We start from the raw sequence: 14,839 nt of genomic DNA, 5'->3' as shown, positions 1-14,839 counted from the left end.
TTTATGTGCATTTGGAAAGGCAAGGACTGATTAGGGATAGTCAACATGGCTTTGTGTGTGGGAAATAGTATCTCATTAATGAGTTTTTTGAAGAAGTGACAAAGGAAATTGATGAAGGCAGAACAGTGGACATTTTCTATTGGGAGTCAAAAACTGGCACTGGAAAATCACAGCGGGTCAGGCAGCATCCGAGGAGCAGGAGAGTCGATGTTTCAGGCATAAGCCCTTAATCAGTCCTTGCCTCAATCGCTTTCCCTGCCTTACTTCCCAAGGGACGGTCAGGTTTTGCAGCTTTTCTGTTAAGTACATCCACATACTGACTCAGAAAAGTTTCCTTTAGACACTTAACAAATTCTTCTCCATCCAAGCCCTTAAAACTATGGCAGTCCCAGTCTATGTTTGGAAAGTTACAATCCCCTACCATTGCCAGTATTATTCTTACAGATAACTAGTCTTCTCACAAATTTACTTCTCAATTTCCTGCTGACTATAGGGGGAGGGAGGAGGGGTGTATATATATAAAATCTTAATAAGGAGATCATCCCTTTCTTTCTCAGTTCCACCTAAATAACATCAGTAGATATTAGATTAGATTCCCTACAGTGTGGAAACCGGCCCTTCGGCCTAACAAGTCCACACCGACTCTCTGAAGGTTAACCCACCCAGACGCATTTCCCTCTGACTAATACACCCAACACTATGGGCAATTTAGCATAGCCAATATACCTGAACTGCATGTCTTTGGACTGTGGGAGGAAATCGGAGCACCCGGAGGGAACCCACTCAGACACGGGGAGAATGTGGAAGCTCCACTCAGACAGTGGCCCGAGGGCTGGAATCGAGCCCGGGTGCTGTGAGGCTGTTTTGCTAACCACTGAGCCACCGTGCCTTCCCGGAATACCCTCCCCGAGTACAGTCAGTCTGTTTTACCTGTCATGCTTTTGCATTGAAATAAATGCAATTTAATTTGTCAGTCCTCCCTCGTTTTCTGACATGCTCCTGCCTGTCTAGACTGTTTGAGTTGATCCTTTTCTCAACTGTAGCAGCCTTCGACTGTTTTATTTCTCCATTATCCTTTTGTGACCACCTCTCCCCCCCCCCCGCCCTCGCCCATCCATTCCCGTGTAGCTCTAGCAAATCTCCCAGCCAGTATGTTAGTCCCGGGGTCATGACAAAAGGGGCCGCTGTAAAAACAACTCAGCGAGCCTGACTGTCACGAATTGTTCAGCTCCTGCCGCCGAATCTAAACACAATTACGCAGGAGACAAGTACAAATAGAAATGGGGCTGACTCCAGCGACTGGTTGACGCTTTCAGGTAGATCGTGTATAAATGGGTCATGTATCTGCAAAATGCTTGAGACACAAAGCGAGGAAGAAATCAGCTTCAACCCAATGGCCCCATCAAACAGTTCAACTACTTTGTTCAGCAATTCCACCTCCTCGGGTAAGAGGCTTTTTTAAACAAAAAGATCAGTTTCAATCAGGTTAAGGGGACATAATTCTGAAAGCGCCGTTTGAGTAAACTTCCAGGAGTATCTTCAGTTTCTGCACCTCGACCACTTCAGGTACATAGCATCTTCAGCTTTGATGCTGAAAGATGTTCGAACCTGAGGAAGGTTCCCAGCGCCTTGTGGGTTCATTTCCGATCTCCACTGTCCCATGGAGTTTGTACACATTTTCCCGATGCTGCATAAACTCATGGAGAAGTTTTTTTTTAAACAAAAAAATGAATACTTTAGATATCCCAATTCTTATCGAGATCGTTAATTTCCGCGTTTTTCCTTGAGTAAATGTATTCCCTTGTTACATTTCCAAATGACAAATCTTGAAAACCCACTGTTGAGCTGTTCCATGAACAGTGGGTGGGGGGGGGGGGGGGGGGGGGCTGCGGATGGAATGGGGGAGTTGTGCTATTGAGGGAAGGAGGATTGGGTACAGTTCTGAAGAAGGGTCACTGGACCCGAAACGTTAACTCTGCTGTCAAGCCGGCTGTGCTTTTCCGGCAGTTTCTGTTTTTACGCCAGTTTTGGGAGACTTTGTCAGTTTCACTTAAACAGATATTGACTCGTCCCCCCACCCTTTACGTAAATATTGTATCAAACTCCAGGTTGTAACAGGGAAATGTCGTTTCTTTTAATTTCAGAGATCAACTACTTCGTTTATACCAATATCATCATGCCAACAATATTCGTTCTAATCGCTATGTTGGGGATAATCGGCAACACTATTGTCATTTTCATGGTGATCAAGAACTTTAAGTTCAAGTCTAGAAGCAGCAGAGTTCCGGATGTCTTCTTCATCAGTTTGTCTGTGGTTGACCTGCTGTTTCTGATGGGAATGCCGTTTGTCATCCCTGAGTTACTCGGGAACAGAGGTTGGTATTTTGGGCGCAGAATGTGCACCGTCATCTCGGTGATGGACACCAACACCCAGTTCTGCAGCACCTACATCCTCACAGCTATGACTATTGACCGGTACTTGGCCATTGTCTACCCATTGACCTCGGCTCGCTTCCGCAAGCCCTCCGTCGCCACCCTGACGGTCTGCTGCCTCTGCCTCCTCTCCTTTCTGAGTGTGACCCCGGTTTGGATGTACGCTAGGCTCCTGCGGCAACCCGGGGGGGTCTCGGGCTGCGTTATCCGCTTCCCCAACCCCAAGACCGATATCTACTGGTTCACCCTTTACCAGTTCTTCCTGGCGTTCGCTATTCCTTTCACCGCCATCTCAGTGGCTTACAGAAAAATCCTGTTGAAGATGAGATCTCCCAGCTCTCTCCTCTCGCAGGAAAGAGCTAGACTGCGGGCCAGGAGAGTGGCTCGAATCGCCAGCACCATCTGCCTGGCTTTCCTCCTCTGCTGGGCACCTTTTTACCTGCTGCAGTTGGTGGAGTTGGCGCCAGCCGAGCCCACCTTCATGTTCTACTACGCCTATGTGGCTGCGGTCGGCTTGGGCTATGCTAGCAGCTGCCTCAATCCTTTCATCTACATTATCCTGTGCAACAATTTTAGGAAAAGCTTCATCGTCTCCGTGCGGCCCTCCTCCGAATCTCAGGAGGTCCACAGGGCGGTGGCTTGGATCGGGAAGGATGCGGCACACCAACAAGATCAGGACCACGGACAGCGACAACCGAGTCTCCTCTCTCCCAGGTCAGGGAAAACCAATTAATGCAGGACTGCAGCTCCCTCTATGACTAGACCTCAACTTGAGGGTCTTGTGGCACCTGGGTCGTATCCCTACCTCTGGGCCAGGAGTCCTGTTATGAGGGTATATCATGTCCAAACAGGTTGGTTTAAACAAACACTTAAATGCTCAGTGACCGGTCCCAACCTCTCAATCTGACGGTCCAGATTCCATTCCTGGTGAGGAGCTTTTGCCCGAAACGTCGATTTTCCTGCTGCCTGACCTGCTGTGCTTTTCCAGCACTACTCTAACCTTGACTCTAACCTCCAGCATCTGCAGTACCCACTTTCGCCTGGTTTGGGTTCAAATCCCACTTGTCCCAAAGATGTGCCATTATAACTGGTTCAATAAACATATAGATCTAGACTTGATACTGAGCGAGTCTGTTTAACAACTCAATATTTTTATATAACTTAAATCCAATGAAGATAGAATGACCGGCTGACAATTATTGTCCAAAGTCAAAATTTCCCCCCTAACTCTGTTGCTGTTTTTGTGATATTGCTTGAAGGGCTGAGAGACCTGGTGGCCAAAAGCCTGCAGCATGTGAGGGTAAGGTGTTATCTGAGTTCCCCTGCAATTATTCTGTCAAATGAGCAAGTGTTAGATCTTATCTTAGATCTTCAAGTAAACTGAACCCATGCAGTTTCCGGTCCCGAGAGAGATTGGTACTTTGTTAAGGAATCAACACAAGTACAGCTATTATATTTAACTCTGTAAAAATTCATATATAACTTTCTACTCAGAAGAAACCTGTTATGTTTTGCTTGCTCTTTCATATCTGTATAGCCTCAAAATGTGAAAAAGAAAAGCTTAGAAAAGTTGGCTTCGTGTACGGTACAAACTAATTTCAACAGCATAGAGTTCTATCCTGGATTTGGTTGAGGCAGGTTTGAGACCTAACTCCTCACCCTCAAAGTAAAACCAAGGCAGAAACCACGGGATAAATGAGTTACTATCTTCAAAGAGAAGAAAGAACACATCTTTACCTGGATTATGTTAATATTAGGGTCAGGGAAAAGAAACGAATCACAATAACGCATCAACCAGTGAGATTGTGTAAACAATCTAAATCGCAATGTAAACTCCTGCAAGTAAACACAATAATTACCACTTCAGTACCACTTACCAGTGTACCTGGAACAGAGACTTATAGAGAACATCAGCAGTTATTGTATTTTGGGGAACAATTCATCATGCAGTGCATGACTGAGATTGAAATCCAACCTTTGTTAAAACAGACAGCAGGCATTTCTACAACTTTTTAAAAAATGTGTAAGTGAGCATTGATCCAATAGACAGTGATACAGGAGAATTAATAATAGAAAATAAATAAATGGCAGATGAATTGGAGAGGCATTTTGCATCCATGTTCACTACCGTGGAAACTCTTGGGGAACATCCTGTGGCACAATAGTAATGTCCCTACCTGTGGACTAACTTGCTCTGAAGATAAGACCATAAGACCATAAGACATAGGAGCGGAAGTAAGGCCATTCGGCCCATCGAGTCCACTCCGCCATTCAATCATGGCTGGTGAGCATTTCAACTCCACTTACCCGCATTCTCCCTGTAGCCCTTAATTCCTTGTGACATCAAGAATTTATCAATTTCTGCCTTGAAGACATTTAGCATCCCGGCCTCCACTGCACTCTGTGGCAATGAATTCCACAGGCCCACCACTCTCTGGCTGAAGAAATGTCGCCGCATTTCTGTTCTGAATTTGCCCCCTCTAATTCTAAGGCTGTGTCTACGGTCCTAGTCTCCTCGCCTAACGGAAACAATTTCCTAGCGTCCACCCTCTCCAAGCCATGTATTATCTTGGAAGTTTCTATTAGATCTCCCCTTAATCTTCTAAACTCCAATGAATACAATCCCAGGATCCTCAGCCATTCCTCATATGTTAGACCTACCATTCCAGGGATCATCCGTGTGAATCTCCGCTGGACACGCTCCAGTGCCAGTATGTCCTTCCTGAGGTGTGGGGACCAAAACTGGACACAGTACTCCAAATGGGGCCTAACCAGAGCTTTATAAAGTCTCAGTAGCACAACAGTGCTTTTATATTCCAACCCTCTTGAGATAATTGACAACATTGCATTCGCTTTCTTAATCACGGACTCAACCTGCATGTTTACCTTTAGAGAATCCTCAATTAGCACTCCCGATCCCTCTGTACTTTGGCTTTACGAATTTTCTCACCGTTTAGAAAGTAGTCCATGTTTCTATTCTTTTTTCCAAAGTGCAAGACCTCGCATTTGCATCCATGTTCACTACCGTGGAAACTCTTGGGGAACCTCCTGTGGCACAATAGTAATGTCCCTACCTGTGGACTAACTTGCTCTGATGTGTAATAATATCTCTGAAGAAGATGATTAGAAAAGAAGACTTTTTAAAAAAAAAAGTAGAGGAAATTCGCAAAGCAAAGTTTTAATAAATCAGGAAATAGAAATGGGAATGAGGAAATTAGAGAGATTGCAACCACTAGAGAAATGGTACTGAATAAATTGTTGGAAAAGAGGACTGACAAGTGCTTGGGTCTTGATGTACTTTATCCTAGATCAAAACAGAAGTAGTCAGTGAGATATATAGATGTAATGGTTTTAATTCACAAATTCCCTTCATTCAGGGGTGGTCACACCTGATTCCCCCCCCCCCCCTCCCCCTTTATTCATGGGATAAGGGCATCACTGGCTAGGCCATCCTTAATTGCCAGAGAGCAATTAAGAGTCAACCAGATTGCTATCGGTCTGGAGTCACGTGTAGGCCAGACCAGGTAAGGATGGCAGTTTCCTTCCTTCAAGGATATTAGTGAACCAGGTGGGGTTTCCCCCCAACAATTGACAATGGTTTCATCATTATCATTAGATTCTTAATTCCAGATACTTATTAAATTCTAAGTCCTCCATCTGCCTAGGTGGGATTAGACCCTGGGTCCCCAACACAATAATACCACTAGGTCATTACCCCCCTGATTGGAAGATAGCAAATGTAACTCATTTAATCAAAGAGGTCAAGAGACAGAAAACAGGAAACTCGTGGCCAGTGAGCATAACATCTGTCACGGGGAAATTTTAGAACCTATTGTTAAAGAAGTTACAGCAGGTCACATAGATATGTTCAAGGTAATCAAATAGAGTAAATATTTTTTATAAAAGGGAAATCATGTTTTACCAATCCATTGGAATTTTTTTGAGGAGGTGTGCCACAGGGATCGGTGCTGGGATTTCACCTGTTAGCATATAGAAATACATGACGTGGATGAAGAGTTGGAAGGTATAATTGCCAAGTTTGTTGATAATGCAAAGTAAAGTGACCATACTCTTACCACACCTTAGGGCTGCTCTCTCATTAGGGAGCAACTACAGAAGGTAGTTTAACCTGAGAGTCACCACACCTCTAAGCAAGGGAAGTGGTTGAGAAGGAGAGTCTTTCATGGTAACTTGAGCTGGTGTGAAAATTGAACCCAAATTGTTCACATCACTCTTCATCATAAATGAGCCAACCAACCACTGAGCTGCAAAGATAGCTAGGAAAATAAGCCATGAAAAAGACGTAAGGAGGCTACAAAACCTACAAATAGGTTAAGTGAATAGACAAAGGTGTGGCAAATGGAAAAAAATGTGAATCTGTCCACTGGCACAAAAAGCAAATTATCTAATTGGTGAAATTGCTAAGCTCTGAGATGCAGAGAGACCTGGGTGTCCTAATGCATAAATCATAGAAGGGTAGAATGATGGGACAGCACGTAATTAGGACAGTTAATAAAATGTTAATATTTATCACATGATAATTGAACACAAAAGTATGAAGATTACATTTCAACTGGAGACAACATCTGGAGTATTTTGTGCAGGATTGGTCACCTTATTTAAGGAAGGATGTAACTGAATTGAAAACCATTCAGGCTAATAACTGAAATCTGTGTTTTGTCATCTGAAGCAAGGTTGGACAGGTGAGGCTTGTATGTGCTGAAGTTTAAAAGGAGGAGAAAGTGAGGTCTGCAGATGCTGGAGATCAGAGCTGAAAATGTGTTGCTGGAAAAGCGCAGCAGGTCAGGCAGCATCCAGGGAACAGGAGAATCGACGTTTCGGGCATAAGCCCTTCTTCAGGAATGAGGAAAGTGTGTCCAGCAGGCTAAGATAAAAGGTAGGGAGGAGGGACTTGGGGGAGGGGTGTCGGAAATGCGATAGGTGGAAGGAGGTTAAGGTGAGGGTGATAGGTCAGACTGGGGTGGGGGCAGAGAGGTCAGGAAGAAGATTGCAGGTTAGGAAGGCGGTGCTGAGTTCGATGGATTTGACTGAGACAAGGTGGGGGGAGGGGAAATGAGGAAACTGGTGAAATCCGAGTTCATCCCTTGTGGGTTGGAGGGTTCCTAGGCGGAAGATGAGGCGCTCTTCCTCCAACCATCGTGTTGTTGTGGTCTGGTGATGGAGGAGTCCAAAGACCTGCACATCCTTGGTGGAGTGGGAGGGGGAGTTGAAGTGTTGAGCCACAGGGTGGTTGGGTTGGTTGGTCCGGATGTCCCAGAGGTGTTCTCTGAAACGCTCCGCAAGTAGGCGGCCTGTCTCCCCAATATAGAGGAGGCCACATCGGGTGCAGAGGATGCAATAGATGATGTGTGTGGAGGTGCAGGTGAATTTGTGGCGGATATGGAAGTTTCCTTTGGGGCCTTGGAGGGAGGTGAGGGGGGAGGTGTGGGCGCAAGTCTTGCACCTCCTGCGGTTGCAGGGGAAGGTGCCGGGAGTGGAAGTTGGGTTGGTGGGGGGAGTGGATCTGACGAGGGAGTCACGGAGGGAGTGGTCTTTACGGAATGCTGATAGGGGAGGGGAGGGAAATATATCCTTGGTGGTGGGGTCCGTTTGGAGGTGGCAGAAATGACGGCGGATGATGCGCTGTACATGGAGATTGGTGGGGTGGTAGGTGAGGACCAGTGGGGTTCTGTCCTGGTGGCGGTTGGACGGGCGGGGCTCAAGGGCGGAGGAGCGGGAAGTGGAAGAGATGCGGTGGAGGGCATCGTCGACCACGTCAGGGGGGAAATTGCGGTCCTTGAAGAAGGAGGCCATCTGGGTTGTACGTTTTTGGAACTGGTCCTCCTGGGAGCAGATGCGGCGGAGACAAAGGAATTGAGAGAATGGGATGGCATTTTTACAGGGGGCAGGGTGGGAGGAGGTGTAGTCCAGGTAGCTGTGGGAGTCGGTCGGTTTGTAGTAGATGTCCGTGTTGATTCGGTCGCCTGAGATAGAAATAGAAAGGTCGAGGAAGGGGAGGGAGGAATCTGAGACTGTCCAGGTGAATTTGAGGTCGGGGTGGAAGGTGTTGGTGAAGTGGATGAACTGTTCAACTTCCTCGTGGGAGCACGAGGCGGCGCCGATACAGTCATCGATGTAGCGGAGGAAAAGGTGGGGGGTGGGGGCCAATGTAGTTGCGGAAGATGGACTGTTCCACATATCCTACGAAGATGCAGGCATAGCTGGGGCCCATGTGGGTGCCCATGGCTACTCCTTTCGTTTGGAGGAAGTGGGAGGATTGGAAAGAGAAGTTGTTCAGGGTGAGGACCAGTTCAGTCAGTTGAAGGAGGGTGTCAGTGGAAGGGTACTGGTTGGTACGGTGGGAAAGGAAGAAGTGGAGGGCTTTGAGTCCTTCGTGATGGGGGATGGAGGTGTACAGGGACTGGATGTCCATGGTGAAGATAAGGCGTTGGGGACCGGGGAAGTGAAAATCATGGAGGAGGTGGAGGGCATGGGTGGTGTCCCAAACGTAGGTGGGGAGTTCTTGGACTAAGGGGGACAGGACCGTGTTGAGGTATGCGGAGATGAGTTCGGTGGGGCAGGAGCAGGCGGAGACAATGGGTCGGCCGGGGCAGTCAGGTTTGTGGATTTTGGGCAGGAGGTAGAAGCGGGAGGTGCGAGGTTGTGGGACTATGAAGTTGGAGGCAGTGGATGGGAGGTCCCCTGAGGTGACGAGGTTATGGACGGTCTGGGAGATGATGGTTTGGTGGTGGGGGGTGGGGTCATGGTCAAGGGGGCAGTATGAGGAGGTATCTGCGAGCTGGCATTTAGCCTCAGCGGTGTAAAGATCGGTGCGCCAAACTACTACCGCGTCTTCCTTGTCTTCTGGTTTGATAGTGAGGTTGGGGTTGGAACGGAGGGAGTGGAGGGCTGCGCGTTCCGAGGGTGAGAGGTTGGAGTGGGTGAGAGGGGTGGGGGAGTTCAGGTGGCCAGCACGGGGTGTCCAGGTGGATGGGGTGTGTTGGAGGCGTGAGAAGGGGTCGTCAGAAGGTGGGCAAGAGTCTTGGTTGAAGACACCCCATCTTGGACACCCCGTGCTGGCCTCATACCTGCCCTCAACCTCTTCATAGCCAACTGCCGCCGCGATATTAACCGCCAACTGAACTCCCCCACTTGCAAGACTTGCGCCCACACCTCCCCCCTCACCTCCCTCCAAGGCCCCAAAGGAAACTTCCATATCCACCACAAATTCACCTGCACCTCCACACACATCATCTATTGCATCCTCTGCACCCGATGTGGCCTCCCCTATATGCCGCCTACTTGCGGAGCATTTCAGAGAACACCTCTGGGACACCCGGACCAACCAACCCAACCACCCTGTGGCTCAACACTTCAACTCCCCCTCCCACTCCACCAAGGATATGCAGGTCTTTGGACTCCTCCATCACCAGACCACAACAACACGACGGTTGGAGGAAGAGCGCCTCATCTTCCACCTAGGAACCCTCCAACCCACAAGGGATGAACTGATTTCACCAGTTTCCTCATTTCCCCTCCCCCCACCTTGTCTCAGTCAAATCCATCGAACTCAGCACTGCCTTCCTAACCTGCAATCTTCTTCCTGACCTCTCCGCCCCCACCCCAGTCTGACCTATCACCCTTACCTTGACCTCTTTCCACCTATCGCATTTCCGACGCCCCTCCCCCAAGTCCCTCGTCCCTACCTTTTATCTTAGCCTGCTGGACACACTTTCCTCATTCCTGAAGAAGGGCTTATGCCCAAAACGTCGATTCTCCTGTTCCCTGGATGCTGCCTGACCTGCTGCGCTTTTCCAGCAACACATTTTCAGCTCTGCTGAAGTTTAGTCATAAGTTCATACAGCATAGAAACAGGCTCTTTGGTCCACTACGTCTGTACCAAAATAGCAAACTACACTAATCCCATTTATCTGCAGTTGGTCCACAGTCTACTATTCCTGGCATTTTAACTGCTCATCCAGACACTTCCTCAATGTTATGACACTACTTACCTCCACCCTCTGGATGTAAAAAGGTTTTCCTCAGATCTGCTCCAAAACGCTTACTCCTCAACTTAAATTTGTGCCCTCTGCCATGGGAATAGATTCTCACTATCTACCTCATTCATGCTTCTCAGAATTTTGTACCATCAGTTAGATTCCTCCTGAGCTTCCCCTGCTTCAAGAAAAACAAACCCATCTTATCCAGTCTCTCCTCATAATTATGACTTTTCATTCCAGGCAACATTCTTGTGAATCTTGTCTGCACCCTCTTCTGTGCAATCATTTCCTTCTGATGAAGTGGTAGCCAGAACAGCACACAGTGTGTTCCATTTGTGGCCTAACCAATGTTCATAAAAGTTGTAACAATACTTCATAGCTCCTATTCTCTATGCCCTGGTAAATGAAAGCAAACATTCCACACGCCTTCTTCATTATATTACCTGTGCTGTCACATTCAGGAATCTATGGACTTTTTCATCAAGGTTTCTCAGTTCCTTGGTATTCCCTAGGGACCTACTATTTATTGTGCGTATTCTTCTGTTGGTTGGCCTCTGAAAATGCATCACCTTGCACTAGTCAGTCTGCTATTGCTTTGCCCAATTTATCAGTTGACCAATATCAGGCTAAAAACAACAGAAATTGCTGGTGAAACTCAGCAGGTCTGGCAGCATCTGTGGAAAGAAAGCAGTGTTAACCTTTCAAGTCGAGCATCAGTATGAGTTACTGGATTTGAAACGTTTCACCAGAAATTTACTTTTGTTTCAGATCTTCAGCATCGGTAGTTCTTTGCTTTATAATATCAGACTATAACCTGAGACCATCCTCCTCATGATCAACAACCCCTCCAATTTTCATGTCATCTGCAAACTCACGAACTATATCTAATTGTACTTAGCAGAGCAAAAGGTGACTTGGTGAAACAGAGATAATCCTGAAGAGTCTTGATAGTGCAGCTGTGGAGATGTTTCCTCTTAAAGGAGTACTTGGAACTGGGGTGGGGGGGGGTGGGTCACTTTAAAAATCAGCAAGTACCAACATATAAGAGAGATTAGACAATAGACAATAGGTGCAGGAGTAGACCATTTAGCCCTTCGAGCCTGCACCACATTCAATATGATCATGGCTGATCATTCCTAATCAGTATCCTCTTCCTGCCTTATCTCCATAACCCTTGATTCCACTATCTTTGAGAGCTCTATCCAACTCTTTCTTAAATGAATCCAGAGACTGGGCCTCCACTTCCCTCTGGGGCTGAGCATTCCACACAGCCACCACTCTCTGGGTGAAGAAGTTTCTCCTGAGCTCTGTCCTAAATGGTCTACCCCGTATTTTTAAGCTGTGTCCTCTGGTTCGGCACTCACCCATCAGTGGAAATATGTTTCCTACTGCCAGAGTGTCCAATCCTTTCATAATCTTATATGTCTCAATCAGATCCCCTCTCAGTCTTCTAAACTCAAGAGTATACAAGCCCAGTCGCTTCAGTCTTTCAGTGTAAGGTACTCCCGCCGTTCCAGGAATTGACCTTGTGAACCTACGCTGCACTCCCTCAATAGCCAGAATGTCTTTCCTCAAATCTGGAGACCAGAACCGACACAGTACTCCAAGTGTGGTCTCACTAGGGCCCTGTACAGCTGCAGAAGCATCTCTTTGCTTCTATACTCAATTCCTCTTGTTATGAAGGCCAGCATGCTATTAGCCTTCTTCACTACCTGCTGTACCTGCATGCTTGCCTTCATTGACTGGTGTACAAGAACACCCAGATTTCTCTGTACTGCCCCTTTACCTAAATTGATTTCATTGAGCTAGTAATCTGCCTTCCTGTTCTTGCCACCAAAATGGATAACCATACATTTATCCAATTAAACTGCATCTGCCATGCATCTGCCCACTCACCTAACTTGTCCAGGTCACCCTGTAAAGTCCTAACATCCTCATCACATTTCACCCTGCCACCCAGCTTTGTATCAACAGCAAATTTGCTAATGTTATTGCTGATACCATCTTCTATATCATTAACATATATTGTAAAAAGCTGCGGTCCCAGCACGGATCCCTGCGGTACCCCACTGGTCACTGCCTGCCATTCCGAAATGGAGCCGTTTATCACTACCCTTTGTTTCCTATCAGCCAACCAATTTTCAATCCAATCTAGTACTTTGCCCCCAATACCATGCACCCTAATGTTACTCACTAATCTCTGTGTGGGACTTTATCAAAAGCTTTCTGAAAGTCCAGGTACACTACATCTACTGGATCTCCCTCGTCCAGCTTCAGAGTTACCTCCTCAAAAAATTCAAGATTAGTCAAGCATGATTTCCCCTTCATAAATCCATGCTGACTCTGACCTATCCTGTTACTACTATCCAGATGTGCTATAATTTCATCCTTTATAATAGACTCCAGCATCTTTCCCACCACTGAGGTCAGACTAACTGGTCTATAATTTCCTGCTTTCTCTCTCCCACCTTTCTTAAAAAGTGGTATAACATTAGCCACCCTCCAATCCTCAAGAACCGACCCCGAATCTATCGAACTCTGGAAAATAATCACCAACACATCCACGATTTCCCGAGCCACCTCCTTCAGTACCCTGGGATGTAGACCATCAGGCCCAGGGGATTTATCAACCTTCAGACCTAACAGTCGCTCCAACACCAAATCCTGGCAAATATAAATTCCCTTATGTTCAGGTCCTTCAGCCACTGTTACCTCAGAGAGATTGCTTGTGTCTTCCCCAGTGAACACAGATCTGAAGTACCCATTTAATTCTTCTGCCATTTCTTTGTTCCCCGTAATATATTCCCCTTTTCTGTCTTCAAGGGCCCAATTTTAGTCCTAACCATTTTTTTGCCTTGCACATACTTAAAAAAGCTTTTACTATCCTCCTTTATATTATTGGCCAGTTTACCTTCGTACCTCATTTTTCCTCTGCGTATTTCCTTCTTAGTAATCCTCTGTTGCTCTTTAAAAGCTTCCCAGTCCTCAGTTTTCCCACTTATCTTTGCTATGTTATACTTTTTCTCTTTTAACTTTATATGTTTCTTAAATTAGGTGACTTATTTTCCTCTCATAAGTTAAGTGTCTTTGGAACCCTCTACTTTTTAAGGAAGAGGCTGTGAATACTTTTAAAGAGACAAAAAAAAACTGCAGATGCTAGAATCCAAAGTAGGCAGGCAGGAGGCTGGAAGATCACAGCAAGCCAGGCAGCATCAGGTGATGAAGTTGACGTTTCGGATGTAACCTTTGTTTCAGTACTCTTGAATACTTTTAAGGCAGAGGAGGATAGATTTGTGATAAACAAGAGGGTAAAAGATTATTAGGACTGGCAGGAGGAATGTAGACAGAAAGTAGTCAGAGCAGCCATGGTCTTATTGAATGGCAGGGTAGAGTCAAGAGACCAAATGGTCTCCTCTTGCACTTTGTTCATTTACGTTTGTCACCATTCTTTCATAACCGGTTGTGTACCTTTGCAAATATTAATTGTGGAGAAATACAAAGCTGATCATACTCCTGGGCAAATCAAATTCTTTTCAATAACAAGTCTGGTATCCTGGTCAATTGATGCAAAATGTTTACTCCCTCAAGAGATTACGTGAATGCTGGCCAAATCGATAACTAAAATCATTCAGCGCCTAATTACTCTAATTGGTATTTTACTTTTTGGATCCTTAAAAACACAGTTTTGTGTACATCAGGCATCAACTGTACAATGTGCATACCTACAATCTCTTAACGTTTCCATGCAACAGAATATCCTGTACTTAACTACATACAATATGATCATTTAAAACACATTGATTACTGTACTGTTCATTTCTTGGTATTTGAATCTACAATATAAGCACATTGAAGCAACACCACTGTGTGAGTGAGTGAGAGTGAGGTCTGCAGATGCTGGAGATCAGAGTTGAAAGTGTGTTGCTGGAAAAGCACAGCAAGTCAGGCAGCATCCCAGGATGAAGGGCTCCGGCCCGAAACATCGATTTCCCTGCTCCTCAGATGCTGCCTGACCTGCTGTGCTTTTCCAGCACCACACTCTCAACACCAGAGACTGGTTCAGTTTTAACCTTGGGAGCTAATGCAACTTGAATCAATTTGAAGGTTACAATTTCTCTGTTTATTGTGTATTTATTAACTAACAAAAGTTATTTATTTTAATTTTTTAAAAAACTGCAGGCCCACAGTGAAAAATGTGATTTCAAATCTTACTGGTATAAAAGCACAGTTTCAATTAGGCCCAGAGTAAGTAATATTTGGCACATGTACACTGTGCCAATAATGTAAGTCACTCTCAACATATTTTTTCCATTTAATATCTTTCGTTTTCATGCTATTTTTGACGTTAAATCCCCAATGTTCTTCAGGGCTATCTGGCTGGAAACAGTTTAATTGTCAAAGGCAAA

General features: G+C 45.9%; 1 pseudogene; it reads left to right on the top strand.

The window, feature by feature from the left end:
• Positions 1-1,957: 1,957 nt before the first annotated feature.
• Positions 1,958-3,467, top strand: LOC122560882 (melanin-concentrating hormone receptor 1 pseudogene; annotated as a pseudogene).
• Positions 3,468-14,839: the final 11,372 nt, after the last annotated feature.

Source organism: Chiloscyllium plagiosum, unplaced genomic scaffold (assembly GCF_037043375.1).
Source record: "Chiloscyllium plagiosum isolate Xiang-an unplaced genomic scaffold, Cpla_swu_hap1 HiC_scaffold_20, whole genome shotgun sequence".
NCBI classification, from domain to species: Eukaryota; Metazoa; Chordata; class Chondrichthyes; order Orectolobiformes; family Hemiscylliidae; genus Chiloscyllium; species Chiloscyllium plagiosum.
The sequence above is the reverse complement of the archived record's forward strand: the minus strand, read 5'-3'. Positions and strand labels throughout refer to the sequence as shown.